Source organism: Dipodomys spectabilis, unplaced genomic scaffold, assembly GCF_019054845.1.
Source record: "Dipodomys spectabilis isolate Male_0828 unplaced genomic scaffold, ASM1905484v1 ptg000107l, whole genome shotgun sequence".
NCBI lineage: Eukaryota > Metazoa > Chordata > Mammalia > Rodentia > Heteromyidae > Dipodomys > Dipodomys spectabilis.
The window spans coordinates 6,288,239-6,304,611 of record NW_024870784.1 but is presented as its reverse complement, the minus strand read 5'-3'; the positions used below and the strand labels follow the sequence as shown (position 1 = coordinate 6,304,611).

General features: G+C 46.9%; 1 protein-coding gene and 1 pseudogene across 1 annotated transcript in view; one reads left to right on the top strand and one right to left on the bottom strand.

Annotated features, from left to right (window-relative positions):
• The window catches only part of Dscam (DS cell adhesion molecule), a 475,219-nt gene that overhangs the window by 124,403 nt on the left and 334,443 nt on the right, over positions 1-16,373 (top strand). The gene's annotated exons all lie outside the window — the stretch shown is intronic.
• LOC122114204 lies at positions 4,567-7,004 on the bottom strand (annotated as a pseudogene).

Genomic DNA, 16,373 nt, shown 5'->3' with positions numbered 1-16,373 from the left:
CAGTTTGTGACCTAAGCTTCTGATGTTAGTGGCCCTAGCCTCACCTTTGCTCTGTCCCACTGGGTCAGTAACTAACACGGAAATCTCGCATGCACACCTCCGAAGGTCACACCTGTGGACACTCAGGCCCCCAGCGTTCATTTCTATATGGAAATGAACACCTTGCTTTAATTTGGGATTTCCCATTTTTATTTCACTGATCACTTCTCTGACGAGTCCAGACGCCATCTGTCAGGATCAGAGATGTGCAGGGCAGGCAGAGGAGGGGCCGTGGGATGACTGCTGGAGTCGTCCACGCTGTGAGCTCAACTCTCAGAGAAGAGCTACGAGGCCGGTGCTGCACGGGATCCTACAGCGCTGCGGCCCGTGTCCCAGGACCACCCTCCCCTCGCCCCCCGTACTGCTCGGGGCCTGCCTCTCCTGTGAGCCTGGCCTGCATCCTGGGACCGCCCCCTTCTATTGCATGTGACCACATGACAGGATACAGAAAAGGTCATTTCAGACTAACGCTCTCTACCTCCAAAATCAAGGGTCCCTGTCAAGTATTAGCTGGCATTGAAGACTTATTTTATTCTCTGGAGAACCACAATTTGGGAAGATATCAATACACAACCGCAAGGGGGGTTCAGAGAGCTAATCAGTGTGAAACAAGGCAGGCAGGTGAAGGCCAGACATGATCTCGCATCTGGTGTCACCTGACGGCAGCGGGGCACATACGGTCCGGAGGGGTGCTTGTGTGCTGGGGGCACAGAGCCCCCGAGCTTCACATCAACCCAGTGCAATCATGTGATTCCTTCTTGTGAAAAATACTGTGTAAAGTCCAGAGGCACTGAAGGTAAGCACAGATACAGAACTGCAGGCCGGCGCGAGCCTGGCTTACTGTGCCTGTGGAGTAGCTTCCCTGTGGAGCTGGTGTCTCCTGGAGGCGCGCCCCAGTACACTCAGGACAGCTGTCACACCCGCTGTGTGGCATACACCCTGTCCCCAGAATGCCCGCGTGCCACGAACATTACCATTGACAGGAAGTGTATATGGTGTGCCTGTCTGTGTACAGTACAGTGTTTTAGAAGGTGTGTGTCTTGATTTTTGAGGCCTTGAACTCAGGGCCTGGGTGCTGTCCCTGAGCTTTGATGCTCAAAGCTAGTTTGCTCCACCATTTGAGCCACCACTCCACTTCCAGCTACTTTTTTTTTTAAAAGTGATTAATTAGAGGTAGGAGACTCAGATACTTCCCTGTCCCAGGCTGACTTCCAACAGTGATCCTCAGATCTCAGCCTCCTGAGGAACTGGAATTACACGGGAGCTCCCGCCGCCTGGCTTACATGTATGTCTTTAACACGTGTGTGTGGATACATGTACAGAACCCTCCATTTCCCTCTCCTTGCCATTGGTTTGTAGAATGAGGAGCACCATAATGCCAAGTGCAGGCAAATCCTTGCTGTTTGCCACAGTGCATTGTGGGGGGTGAAGGGGGGTCACCTTAGTCTAGGGGCCTTAGAGGCTGTGATGAGCCAGAGGCCTGGTGCAGGGGTGCCCTGTCTGCACAGGTGTCAGTAGCTCTGTGGCCAGCACCTCAGAGGCCCCGCCCAGCACAGCTCTGTCAATCCTCCTGAGAGGCGATCACCAAGGTCCGTTTGGTGAAGACCGTGGACCATGGCTTGGCGGTGTCCGGTGGACACAGCGATCACGTGTTATTGTGACAGATTCCAGTGGTGTGATCATGCCCACCAGCGCCCTGATGACGTGGCACAGGGCACTGGACCAGCACAAGGGATTCTGGGAAGTGGTACAGGGGCCACTGAGGAGCTTGGAGGTAGGGGAGGAAAACCAAATCACCCACCCAAGCCACAGGAAGCCCAGCAAGAAGCTAGACGCATTGTAATTTGGAAAGATAACAAAAGTACTCCAATGAGGGAAGACGGAAGGACAGTTCACCGGAGCAGATGGTGAAAGGTACACAGGGGATGAGGAGCGACTGGAGCAGATAAATAACTGGGTTAATTATCAAGGGAGCAACCTCCCAGGAAAAGCCACTGAAGTCCCGAGAAAACAGGCCATGCGGAGGGGAGGGCCTGGATGGGGAGGAGCCTCTGGGCTTGGAGGAGGCCTGGTGGGGGACAGAGAGGTGCACCTTCAAGGGAATTAATTCCAAGAGACTTGGCTGAACTGTGTAAGCTCTGGAGGTTCAGTGCTGGCCCCCCACATTTCTGTTCAGTACTGAGGCATCCCTGATGGCTGTGTCATCACTGGAAGAGCTCATCTGTTACTGATTGTGGAAACTGGCAGTCCTCACTCTCTAGCTTTACTTACAAAGATGTCCCGGCTCCCAGGTCCTTGCTTTTCTTTGCCCTCTGTCTGGGCTGCATAAGTGAGGACCTTCGCCGTTCTCTTCCTGCAAGCCTCTAAGCCCGTGCTCGCTCCTGAGGACCGAGGGCTCTGCCCTGAGAGCTGCTTCTCCGGTGCGCATTAGTTCTGTCTCCTCCTCAGATGGCTGAAGACCAGGACCTGAGACCTCCACACTGCTCCACTGTTCAGTGCTCTCCAAGAGTGCTAGTTAAGAATCAAATCATAGCCAGGTGCTGGTGGCTCACACCTGTCATTCTAGCTACTCAGGAGGCTGAGATCTGAGGATCGCAGTTCAAAGCCAGCCCAGGCAGGAATGTCCGAGAGACTCTTATCTCCAATAAAAACCCACCAGAAACCAGAAGTGGTGCTGTGGCTCAAGTGCTAGAGTGCTCTCCTCGAGCTGAAGAGCACCCAGGCCCAGAGTTCAAACCCCACAACCAAAAAAAGAATCAAATCGTAACTGGCCCTTTGTAGTCACCAACTTCTACCTCTGCAGATGCCACCCATCAAGGGTGAGACCATCTGGCAAAGGACTGCATCTGTCCTAGCTACATGGACAGACGTTGTTATGCCCTGGATGATACAGTAAACAGTGATTCTCGTGATGCAGGAATTGTAAGTAATCCAGACATGATTTAGAGTACATGGCATCCTGGGCATAGGTTAAATGCAAATGCTATTAGCACTGTGTTATATGCAAATGCTAGATTAAAATTCAAATGATGCACTGTTTAATGCAGGGAGCTCAAGATCTCAGGTTCTTTGTATTTTATTGCTTTCTTTTGGGACAATGGCACCCCTTTCCCTCACTCTCTCTCAGTTGTTCCCTCCCATCCTCACCCATAAGTTGTATAGTTCATTTTCCACATGGGCGCCTCCGAATTTTGACATCTGCTGGGACGGGGTGGGGGTGGGGTGCTCCTGAAGCAATCCCCTGTGTGTACCGATACTGTAATATCAGTGCGCGCTCTCCTCCGTCGGTCTATGGCTCCCTCCCACCTTCTGGCTATGTACAGATGTTCAGGAGAGCTGAGCAGAGCTCCGGACACTTTTCTCTGTATGCCCTCTGTAAGGACCGCCTTAGAAGAGGGTAAACCCTGAACAGGAACTCCATGCCCAAACTCCAGGAGGCGAGGAAGAGAATCAACACTGACCACACACAAAAGGAAGTTGTAGAAGATGATAATTTATGGGGGCAAAATAGATATAGCATACAATCCCTGATTTTGATATGAAAAATCACGCCCCTATGTATTTCCAAGGACATTCATAGTGACCTGTGTTTACTGAAACATTATCCACAATAGCTGAGATATAGAAACACCTAAGTGGTTAGCACATGGTCTGCCTGCATAATGGAGCACTAGTCAGCAATGAAAAAGAAGAAAATTGGCAAGAAAAGACACTTGGTCTTAGCCCAAAGGCTGAGGAGTTCCCATGCTCCCACCTGGAGAAACACTGTTCCATTTTCCTGTCCTCCATTTCCTGGCAAGACCAAGACAGGTTGCTTTGTTCCAGTTTGGTTCTTTCCCAGGATGCAAAGATGCTGGTGACTTCACCTTCCAAGGCAGATGTGTAATATTTACAGACCTGTCAGCCAGTTTCTCACTCTCTGCCCTGGGTGCAGTGTTTCCTATTTGTATTGCATTGCTAGTCAGATCAGAGCCGGTGGTGTTGACTTTATCCTAACCCTGTAGTATTGACAAAGGCAAGTTTCTACCACAGTGACTGAAGAAACTGAGGCACAGAGAGGCTGAGGGCCGAGTGTGGTATGTACAGAGCTGCTCAGTTTGGTGTGTTGTGGGTAAGAGAACTTGAGATGGACTTCTGCTCAGAGCACAGGAGCCCAGTACCTCTCCCTGAGTGTCTACCTCCTCATGAACAGCGGAAAACCAACCAACTCTGGCAGTGAGCTCAGCTGGGAAATGCTGGGCCTGAGAAAGTTTGAACAGGGACCAGGCTTCGGGCTGGGACACATGCACCGAATCCAACCGGATGGAGGTATGCTTTGATGAGCAGCCAGTTCCCAGTGTTTGAGTATACCTTTAAAATAAAAATGGAGGAAAAAAATGCCTTCGATCCCTAGGCAAGAGTTTGCTCATGCCTACATAGTTACATGTTAAAGTTGGTTCTGGGGAAAGGAGAAGACTGCCCCAGAGAGGCCTTCTGGGATTGAGCGCCAGCCCCCGAGGCCCACGCAGGGACGTGTTGATTTAGTCTTCATGTGAAGGAGCGGAGCCCGTTAGACATGGGCTTCTCCTTCTCGAGCAGAACTGTCTCCTTGAAATGCCAACGTGCTGCACGTTGGATGTGTAGCGCATAGCTGCCGGGCATTCCCTTTGATCCGGTACGGTATGCATTTGTTAAAGAGCTGCTTTATTGATTTTTTTAGCTGCTTTTTGCTGTGTTTGGATCATTTGTACATATGCACATCACATTTTTCCTACATCAAAGGCCTTAATAAGTTCACCACACTTAGGAACAGCATACAACATAAAGAGACTCTGCTCTGTAAAGATTTCTGCCACTTAACCTCCTCTACAAAAGTTGTTTTTAATGTTTTCTCTCTGAAAGGCTTCAAAATACTTCGCATCATCTTCAATGAGTAAGCCCACCCGGGGCCCATCAATACATCTTCAAAAACCAGCCAGGCACCAGTGGCTCACGTCTGTAATCTCAGCTACTCAAGAGGTTGAGATCTGAGAATTGGAGTTTGAGATCAGCCGAGGCAGGGAAGTCCGTGAAGCTCTGATCTACACCTAACCAGCAAAAAGCCACAAGCGGAGGAAGAGCTTAAGCGATAGAGCACCAGCCTTGAGTGAACAAACTAATGGATAGCATGTAGGACCTGAGTTTGAGCCCTAGTACTGACACAGAAAGCCAGAAAAGCAAGAAAGAAAGAGAGGGAGGGAGGGCAGGAGGAAGGGAGGGAAAAAGGGAAGGAGAGATGGAAGAGAAAGAGACAAATAGAAAGAAGGAAGGAAGGAAATGAAGCCTGTGGTTGTGCCATACAGGTGTAATTGCATGGTTATGTGCAGGTGTGTGTGTGTGTGTGTGTGTGTGTGTGTGTGTGTGTGTGTGTGTGTGTGTGTGTAGGTGTGTTTTTAGGGAAGATTTAATAATACCAGCCTATGCTTCTCACACCCATTTTGTAGGACAGGAATCATTTTACTTCGGTTCACTAGGTAGTTGACTAAATTTGTAGATGTCACTACTTCTGGGAAAGTGTTGACAACACTTGGTGTATGTGAGGAGAGCAGTAATTTAGAAATAAAATCCCATTACGATCTTTACTTTTTCCCCTATCAGGTACATTCAAAGCAGTGTTAATTGTATTTAATGCTTAATAAATATTTCCAGAGAACAGGCTTTCTCTGATGAGCCCAGCAAATAATACCACCATCAGCTGGGCCTGGACTGGCCTAAGGGCACTGTCACAGCTGACCTCTGATCTTTGGCGCTATGGGGAGGGAGGGCCTCCCACAAACCTTTCTGTTGGATGGTATCTCATAAAGACATAAAATGATCACAGTTGAAAATGTCAACTTAGTGAGGGAGCGAACCCGTGGAGAGGAGAATCTGACTAGGAACACCGATTCCTCAGTAACGGTGCCGAGGATGGGAATGTGAGAGGGTTTTCCTTGGGAATGAGTTGGGCTGGGCAGGGAGTGCGGGAAGTGCCACAGAGAGGCGGGGCTTAGACGTGTGTCCACAAGTCCCCAGAACTGTAAAACAGCTTCAAGACAGTGACACTTAGACTGCAAGGACCCCTGGACCTGGTGAAGACGTTTTTTGCCTTGTTTTGTTTTAATGGAAGCAAACACCTTTTTGTATACACTACACTGCAGACAACACTCTTAACCTTCTCTTTTTGTATATTACCACATGGCAGATAATACTCTAATATTTTCTCTTTGGGCTTCAGCAGAGTTCTGGATCCTCAACTCCTTTTTCAAAATGCTGACTATTTTTGTTTTACTATTTTTTGTCAGTAGTTGTGCAAAGGAAAGGCCATGTGACAAAGCAGCTCACGAATACAGTGCATGTTGGTCGGCGTCACCCTTCAACCTCCTCACCCCCTTCCACCCACCCTTCCCTTACTTTTCTTAATCATGTGGTGCCGGCAGTGAATTCTTTATTTATTTATTTTTTTTTTACGAATGAGGCCATTTATTAACCCAGCATCTTTGTTCCAGTGCTTCTTGTTGGCAGCTGCCACCGGTCCGGCAATTCTGTCCAGATCTCTTTGTCCCTGAGGTGTCAGCTTACGGCCCCCATCTGAGTCCTTTTCCACCATTTTCAGCCCCTCCAGGGCTTGGAGGACCCAGTGGGCCACGCTCTTGGAGCCTCGGCTGAAGTGGCTGGGCATGATGCCATTCCTCTGCTGCCCCCCGTAGATCCTGGTCATGGAGCCGACCCCAGCGCCGCCCCGGAGGTACAGGTGCTGCGCTGTGGATGCAGCTCATGTGTAGACCCAGTTCTCATTGTAGGGCGCAAGCTCTTTGTGCTTGGCCAACTTGACAGTGTCCACCCATTCAGGGACTTTCAGCTTCCCGGACTTTTTGAGGAAGGCTGCCGGAGCTCTGACCAACTCCTGCTGGCTTACGTCTTTTACAGTAACTCCGGGCATCGTGCGGCCTCCTCGCTGCCAGCCAGGGGAAAGGCTGTGCAGTGAATTCTTGACTGTGTTCTCTTCTCCTCCCCTTCGTTGTTTACCCCTCTCCCCTTTGCACCCCTCCCTCTTACAAGTACCCATGTCCTGGTGCTTATTTTGTTGGGCTTTGACTTCGTCTTTCCAAAAAAAAAAAAGTAATTTCAAAAAATTTTACCATTTGATTTCTCCATAGCTTCTATTCTAATCCAGTCTATTCATTTGGAACTGTGTGCATTTCACCCAGTGTGGTTACTTAAGGATTTATAGATGCATTCCAGCTCCCACAAATGAGGAAAAACCATGCAACCTGTTTCTCTCTTGGTCTGGCTTATTTTACTTAATAAAATTTTTCCAAAGTCTTTCCATTTCCTTATGAATGATAAAATGTCATTCTTTCTGATGAGTGAGTATATTTCTATTGTGTACAGATACCACATTTTTTGATCCATTCTTCCATTGAGGGGCATCTGGGCTGATTACGTATTTTGACCATGGTGAATAGCACTGCAATGAACATGGTTGTGCTGCTGGTTTTACTGAAGCCTTGTTTATGGTCTATTGCATAAATGCCCAGGAGTAGGATTGCTGGGTCAGAGGGAAACTCTGTGTTTAGTCTTTTAAGGAACCTCCATACTGCTTTCCAGAATGGTTGAACAAGTTTATATTCCCACCAACAGTGTGGTAGCATTCTTTTTGGACCACATCCCCAACAGCATCTGTTATTGTTAGTTTTCTTGATAGTGATCATTCTAACTAGGAGAGGTGGAACCTCAGTGTTGTTTGGATTTGTATTTCTCAAAGCAATTCTTAATTTCTTAATTGGATTTGAAATCTGCACTGCCTCTGAATCAATTTGTTAAATACTCTCAATGTAAAATGGAGTCTGAGGTCGTTGAACACTTACAAAAGAGGAAATGGCAGCCTGGGTTCGTGGGAGCGCCGCTCAGAACAGCCGACATGAACTCAGCCTGGGCTTGGCCTCTCCAGGAGCCATCCTGACACCCAGCCTCAAACAAAAGAGTGCAGGCCCCACAGCCTCACCCAGCACCAGCTGGCTGGAAAAGGCCTCCAGCAGGCATTGATTCGTACATGATCGCCAGCTTTGGCAACCTGATACCTTTCCAAGATGTGCATTTGCTTAAAGTACTTGCCAGCCCACAGGATCAAGTCATACCTGGAATAGTAGTCAGGAGCTCTGAAGGCAGAAGGATCTATAAGAATGTCCAGAAGCACACCTGGCAGAGAGCCCGGATATGAGTTCACCTGGAACCCCTAGCTCCTCTTAACCTCAGAATAGCTTTCCTTTGCTCCTGTGAAGGCATCATTCCCCTATAATACAATTCCTTTCATTGTAATGTGTATTGGACAAATGAATCGGCCCTAGGAACATGACCACAGTCAGGTTTTAAATATTTCCCGCAGGTATCCAGATCTTTCTTAGCAGCCACAGGTGTGTGTGTGTGTGTGTGTGTGTGTGTGTGTGTGTGTGTGTGTGTGTGTGTGTAAGAGAGAGATCTTATTGATGTATCTATTCAACTATTTTCTTTTTTCTTTCAAAATTCAGTTAATTTTTGTTGAGACATAAAAACATAAACCTTAAGTGTATGGGGTAGATGTGATGGTTTCATACGTGTATACACTGTATAGAATTGAAAGCAAAATAAATATATCTCGTTTATCTCGTCAAACACATTTTTGTTTCTTTTTTATTACTACTTTTAAGTAACATTTTGTTTCTTTATAGCCAAAGGTGTTTTTTTTTTCATTCTAAAGAAAATATGTAATTAGCTGTATTAGGAGGCAAAGCACTAATCAATCATATGTCATTCTGGCAAAAGGATATTCTCTGAATTCAAAATTAAAAAGACTTTTTAAAATTCTTACCTGATTCTGCATTGTTACCTTTAGCCACCCTACTCCACACTAGCACACTGCATCTTCTTACTCTGCCTTGCTGTCAGTACCCATCATCCAACCTGTCTCGCCCCTTCCCGCTCCCGGCTCTTTCCGGTCTCGGGTAGCCATCTTTTCGCAGCCTCCGTGAGAGGGACTCTGGTGTGCACCGCTGATGAGCGAAGTCATGCCATACTGTCTCTCTGCACCTGGCTTGTTCTTTCACTGCACAGCATGGTCTCCAGTTTCATTCACCATTGTAACACGTACAACATTAACGTGGTAACAAGTGTTTAATTGACCAGTAGTGTTCCATGGTGTTTCTCTGACCACTTAGCAGTTGAGGGACACTTGGATTGTTTCCATGTTTTGGTTGTTGTGAACAGTGCTCTGGTAACACGGGGGTGCAGGTACCTCTTCCACAGACTCATTTCATATCCTTTGTAAACATACCCATTAGAGGGATTGCTGGATCCTACACTAGTTGTAATTTTCATTTCATTTTTTAGAGGAATTAAGTGCTACTTCCATAAAACAGCATTAGCAATTTACATTCCAGCCAGGAGCCTTGGTTCACACCCTCACCGGTAGCTGCTATCTGTTGCCATTCTGATAATAGCTCTTCTGATTGGAGCGAAGGAGTGGATCGTTGTGATTTTCATTTGTGTTTCCCTGGTAATGAGTATGGTTTTAAATTCTCTTCCCTCCATCCTTACGTGGTCATATGCATGTCTTCATTCGGGAGACATCTGTGTAGCTCTATTGCTCGTTCTCTTAGTTTAGAGTTCCTGATATACTGTGGTATTAACTCCGTACCAAATGCTTAATTTGTAAATACTTCCTCTCACTTCGTAGGTTGTCTCTTCACTCTGTTGGTTGTTTTCTGTGCTGCCCAGAAGTTTCCTGGCGTGATTAAACTTTTGGGTGTTTGCTTTGGGGGTTTTGTTCAAACCCACTCACTCTTCACTGAGGCATTCTTTCCCCTAAGCTCTGTTCTAGTAGTTCCACAGCTTAAGGTCCTACAGTCAAGCTTTGTTGTTCTACTGCTTGTTTCTTAATTTTATTTTTGGTGGAACTAAGGTCGAATTCATCTTCTTGTGATTTCTAGGCAGCTGCTTGCCTCTCAAGCCGTGCTCTAGCCTACTCTCCCCTATTATTTTTCAAGTACGGTGCATGTTTGGTTGGGTATAGACCGTGATCCTCATATTTATGCTTCCCATGTAACTAAGATAACACCACTGTGTCCTGCTGTTGACTACAATGGAGTCTCACTGTTTTACCTTGGTTGGCCCCAAAGTGCAATTCTCCCAATCTCTGCCTCCCAAGAACTCAGAGGGCAAGCACGAGCCACTGATGTCTGGGCTTCGTGTTTAAGTTTTAATTCATTTTGAGTTGGCTTTTATAAATGATGAGAGATGAAATGTAGTGTCATTTTCTATGCATGGATATCCGATTCCCTCAACGCTGTTCGTTGGATGGGCTGACCTTCCTCGGTGCCATTCTCAGTACCTTCGTCTGTAGGTTTGCTTCTATGGTCTCTATTCTGTTCCAGTGGTATGTATCTCTGGTCTTAGTCCAGGATTATCTGTTTTGATTGCTACAGCTTTACAATATATTTTGAAGTCAGGCAATATAATGTCTCCTGTTTTGTTTCATATGCTCAAGCATGCTTTAATGATGCATGTTTCATTTGTGGTTCCATAACATTGAAACGTTTTTGTAGTTCTATGGAGAATATCATTGGTAAAGATGATTTTGAATCTCTAGATGAATTAGTGTATTGGGACATTTAACTCTATTCGTTCTTCCAATCTGTGAATATGGGCAAATGGGTCTTGAAAATGTATGTGTCCATCTCTACTATATCTATATACTATATGTGCATACATATATACATTCATATATTATATAGCATATGGTATATATGATGTCAAATATATATATATATACATATATATATATATATATATATGTAATTACTCATCTACCAGGAACATCATTCACAGAGAAAGGGAGGGGCCTGGAGAGAAATTTAGTAACTGAAGTAGGTCAGGCTCAGAGAAACAATTGGCAGATATTTTTTCTTTATATGTGGTTGTTAGAACTAATTTATAAATAAATACGTAAGCATATGCAGGGCCTTACACATTCACACACATACACACACACACACACACACACACACACACACACATACACACACACAAATGTGTTAACTAAAGTATATATGCAGGGGAGAATTCTAATAGCACAGCTCCATTAACCAACCAACAGGCTAGCATTTCTATTTCTGTAGTCATTGATCATTTTTCTATGGTGAGAATTTTGGGCTCTTCTAGTAATTTTGTAATATTCCATGACTTGTTCCAAACAACAGTTACCCTGCTGTGCTACAGGAGACGTAGAAGTAAGTCCTGCATTGTCACTGTGGTTTGGCACCCCTTATGGGTCAGACACTTTACTACACTAGTGGATCTCACCTAGACACAGTGCCGCTGCTGTCCACCTAACCTAGATACAACACTGCTGCAGTGGATCTAACCTAGACACAGTGCTGCTGCAGTGGATCTAACTAGACACAGAGCTGCTGCAGTGGATCTAACCTAGACACTGAGCTGCTGCAGTGGATCTAACCTAGACACTGAGCTGCTGCAGTGGATCTAACCTAGACACTGAGCTGCTGCAGTGTATCTAACCTAGACACTGAGCTGCTGCAGTGGATCTAACCTACACACAAAGCTGCTGCTGTCCACCTAACCTGGACACAGAGCTGCTGCAGTTGATCTAGACACAGTGCTGCTGCGGTTGATCTAGACACAGAGCTGCTGTGGTCGATCTCACCAGAACCCATGCTTCGGCAGTTGGTCTCACGCCCCCCTGACACAATGCATCTACAGTAGGTCTCGCTGCTGCTGTAGGTTTTTCACTGAAAGCACTGCTGCAGGAGCTCTGGCCCAGGTGCCATGCTGCTGCATTAGACCTCACCCACAAGGGGCATGCCGGCAGCAGACCTCATCTTGTGCATGCCGTACATCTCTGGATTTCATTCCACACTGGGCATCTGCCAGCCCCTGAAAACCCGCCCTCCTGTCTGCCTCCATCCCTCCTGTCCAATGGAGGTTCCGGAAGAGAAGAAGCCATGGACGGTGCATGCGCACTGGATAGCTTAAAAAAAAAACTCCTCTACTCTTCGTGTGGTTCTATGAAAATGGAAAGTGCAGTTTGAGCAGCCTTGCGCACCTATTGATTTTACGTGTAGCTTGACATTTTCCTCTTATCAGATAGATTCATGTTAACTCTGTGCTTTGTTTCATGCAATGCCAGAGGTTTTGTTGTTTTTTTCTATTATTGTCAGTCTCACATAGATCTTAAGTCACAGCCAAAATGTGAGAAAATGAAATTTTCTGTGGGTAACAGGCCTAACCCTTCCTATTGTTGCTGACTCTCACAAAGGCATGGCCCTTGTGCATGATTAAGAGGAGATTCCACTTTGCCTGTACGTCATTCATTCCCAAGAGCTGGCTGGGGTCAGATATTCAAGCAGTGCCCCCTGCCTCCCCCCAAAAGAGGTGTGTGGCTGTTCCGTGTGCACTGCACCTTCCAGACCTCCCCCATCTCCATTCATTCCAATGCAACCTTTTAGCAAAGCTGTTTTTTGCTCAAAGAAAACAAATTTGATGATTATGCTTATAACCAAGTCCTAGTGACCAGCTTAGTAGTAACTGTGCAATTCAAAAGCAGCAGCCCAGGCTACTCTTGTTTCTTGTACTGATTGTATGTGTGTGTGTGTGTGTGTGTGTGTGTGTGTGTGTGTGTTCATGTGTGCTGGTGTTATTCCAGTCAGTATCTGTATAACTTCGATCAGAAGGTGAGCACGGTGAAGAATCCATCACACACCACACATGACTCTGTGGAACCCTACTACAGAGGCATACTTGTGTCCTGCTGACTTCTAAGGCTATGCATTTAAAGTATTTTCTTCTACCTTTCAGTGCTCTCTAGGTCTAGGATGCATGCAAAGATGTGTGCACACAATATACTAGATGTTGATTGAGGCAGAGCTTTAGGCCTAGGAGGAGCCTCAGCCCCTTTGATCTCAGGAGCTGGTCAGGCCCTGCATTGCCATGGTAAAAGCCATGCTGCTTTTCTTATGTGCATAGTAGAGACCACAGTCTGCTAGAAAGCAACACTAACTCCTTCACAATAATGAAAGGTGGTGCAAAATACCACAGGGATGCTGCAGAGTACGCATTCACGCACCCAACTGCCCAGTCCATGGCAGTCTTCTCTTTCAAAGTGGTTGAAAATAATAAGCTCTTTCTTTCTTTGTTTCTTTCTTTCTCTCTCCCTCCCTTCTTCCCTCTCTCCTTCCCTCCCTCCTTCCCTCTCTCTCTCTCTCTCTCTCTCTCTCTCTTTCCTTCTTACTTTCGTACTTTCTTACTTACTTTCTTTTTTTGTTGGTCATGGGGCTTGAACTCTGGGCCTGAGCACTGTCCCTCAACTCAACTCTTCAGCTCAAGGCTAGCACTCTACCACTTAAGCTACAGTGCCACTTCAGGTTTTGGAGATAAGAGTTTCATGGACTTTCCTGCCCAGGCTGGCTTTGAACCACGATCCTCAGATCTCAGCCTCCTGAGTAGCTAGGATGACAGGCGTGAGCCACCAGCGCCTGGCTTAAGCTCTCATTCTTATGATCTGACTTTCAACTTTTAAAGTCATCTAGTTATTAAAAATGTAAAAACTCAATGCGCTATAAAGCTGACAGTGAGAATCGTCCACAATTCCATTATTTAGAGAAAATGACTGTTGACATTTTTTAACAGCCCTGTCTAGTTTTATCACACACACACACACACACACGATACCCATAGCATCATATGCTAAACTGAATGGCAAGTATTTAGTTAATGATGGTGGTGTGTGCGATGGTGATTCCATGAGGTCAAATTATCTCGGTGTGTGTCAATACCGTCCTCAGCATTCACACATGAGGAAGTCCCCAAAGGGCTTGTTTTTCAGTGTCCTGAGGTGGTAAAATGACAGCGAACTCTGTGTGTGTATGTGTGTGTGTGTGTGTACAGATGAGATGTGTGTGAGTGCATGCACACGTGTGTATGAGGGATGTATGTGTGAACCAAGAAACCTGGATGCACACAGTTATAATCTCAGCAACAATGGATGTAGACATCACAGCTCCTGGGTCATAGGGACGTCCTGTGCTCCCTTCGTTGACCCCGTTTTGGCACCAAGTGCTCCCTTCACCGCTGGCTGCAGACCAGCTGTGTGTCCCTCCACCCCAGCTCCACCACAGCAGTGGGGACTTCTGCTCGGAAGTCACACGTCAGGCTGCAGTGCTCACCTCTAATCAAACAGATGTGCATGCATGCTTTCCTCTCCAGTCTGTGTCTTGTGGGTGGAATCTCTCAATCAAAGGGGAAGCTTGCTTTTCGGACCATTGGAGCTGATCGCCAACCACTCACCCTAGAGCTCACTCCAGCTTTCACACGGTCACCAATAATAGTTTTTAAAAATCACAACAATTTGGTATTTGTAAATGGATTTCTGTTATAGTTAAAATAAATTTGATTCCAATAGAAAATCTTTAAGCAAAACCTCATTGGTGGTGGTGGTGGCTTCCTCTTCTTCTTCCTCCTCTGCCTCCTCCTCCTTCTCCTTTTCCTCCTCCTTAATCTCAGCTTTTTCCTTCTCCTCCATCTTCTCCTCCTTCTTTTCTTTCTCCTTCTCTTTCTCTTGTACCTCTTCCTCCTCCACTTTCTTTTAAATCACTCTCTTGGGACATCTAGATTCACCAAATAACATGAAGAGGAAAGCAAAACTGTTCTCGACCCTAAACAAAACCTTAGGCAGCACAGCCTGGCCTTGAGTGCCTCAGGGCCTTCTGCTTACAATCTGTGCCAAGCAGGCTGCTGCCCATGGCCAGGTCCGGGGAAGGCCCCAGGCTGGGGCTGCACTGCCTGCTGCTGCCTCTGAGCTGAGGGCCTGGTTGATTGGCAGGGCTCTGCTCCCAGCCTCTGTGCCTCTCAGAGGAGACCTGTGTCAGTGTGTTTCCTCCTGAGTAGGAATGCTTTTGAGGACTTGGAAAACTTTTGTTTCCCAGGCAGGGGAAGTAATTTGGTCCCTGAATTTTGATGAGCTCACACTTATTCCTTTTCTAATTACCCAGTATTTATTAAATACAAGATAATACATTCTGACAGACAATCAGCAAATGGGCACCTAGTGATGTGCTCATTTTAATTGGCTTGCCTGTTTTTTCTTCTCTGCTAAATTACAACCCATCCGCATGAGGTTCCCTGCAGTGAGGAGCTAATAATATGCCCAGGTGCAGCCAATTTCACTTCTTAAAGAAGAATTGGTAGCTGGGGCTCCTCCCGGGCAGAGTGGGAAAGTGGGCTTCCCAGCAGGGCTGTGCGCAGGGGCAAGCCGCCACGCCGATCACTAATCCACTGATGCTTCTTCAAATGCATGATGGCAATTCACGTGCATCCCACTGGTGGACCGAAACCTCGGCCTCCGTGGGTACACGCAGGCACAGAGTGGCTGAAAGATCTTTTTTGTACTTTGTGCTTCAATCTCACCCAGACTATGTCTTCATCAAAAGTCACAACTACGAAACCACCATACATAGACACCAATGAAAATCTGTCCAAAAGGCCAAAAAGCAAAATCCCCATGCGGCTCTTCTCCAGAATGGAGCTGGGGTCGGCGTTGCTGTGGTGGACCAACCAGAAACGGGCCGACCTCGGGGAAGGTCGGCCCCTGGAACACATTTTCCTTTCACCACAACACCGTTCATTTACAGCCACTTGTATAACCTTGATCAGAGAATGGTTCTCCTCGGTCGGAAGTGGGGGATCCTCTTCCGTGGAACATTCAGGAAGAGAGGGACATGTGCTGACCGGGGAGAGAGGAAGGGATACCCACCTGTCCACCAAGGTAAACTAAGTCAGCCCTGGTAATCAAGGGGGTGGCAGCCCCAAGCCACCCAGGTCTTTGTAAATGTCGCTTAGGTGGTTCAACCATCACTGAGCTGTGTCTGCAGTTGGACCCTCCATCATAGGCTTTTACAGCACCTAGTTATTGCATAATTGATCCTGTGATTCGATGCTTGAGTGCCCCACTAGGATGAGGGTGGTGCGTGCTGGTCACCGTCACTTGCAGTTGGGTATTACTATATATTTACAAGACGAGTCGCTACCACAAGGACCCAGTCTAGAAGGACTGTTTACCTAACATTGATTCTGGGAGCCGTGATCTTCCAAGACGCTTGGCCTGTGCCACCCAGCCTGCAGCCACAGGCCACACGCAGTGGCTATCAGAGAGGAGGCCACGTGCCCGGGAGACATGCCGACCTCAGAGACAGTGCCGTGGGGCTTGTGAACGAGCTCAGTGGCTTCTAGAGGGGCCGAGTGTCGTCATGCCGATCGTTTAGATATATGAGGCTGATGAACAATAGTAC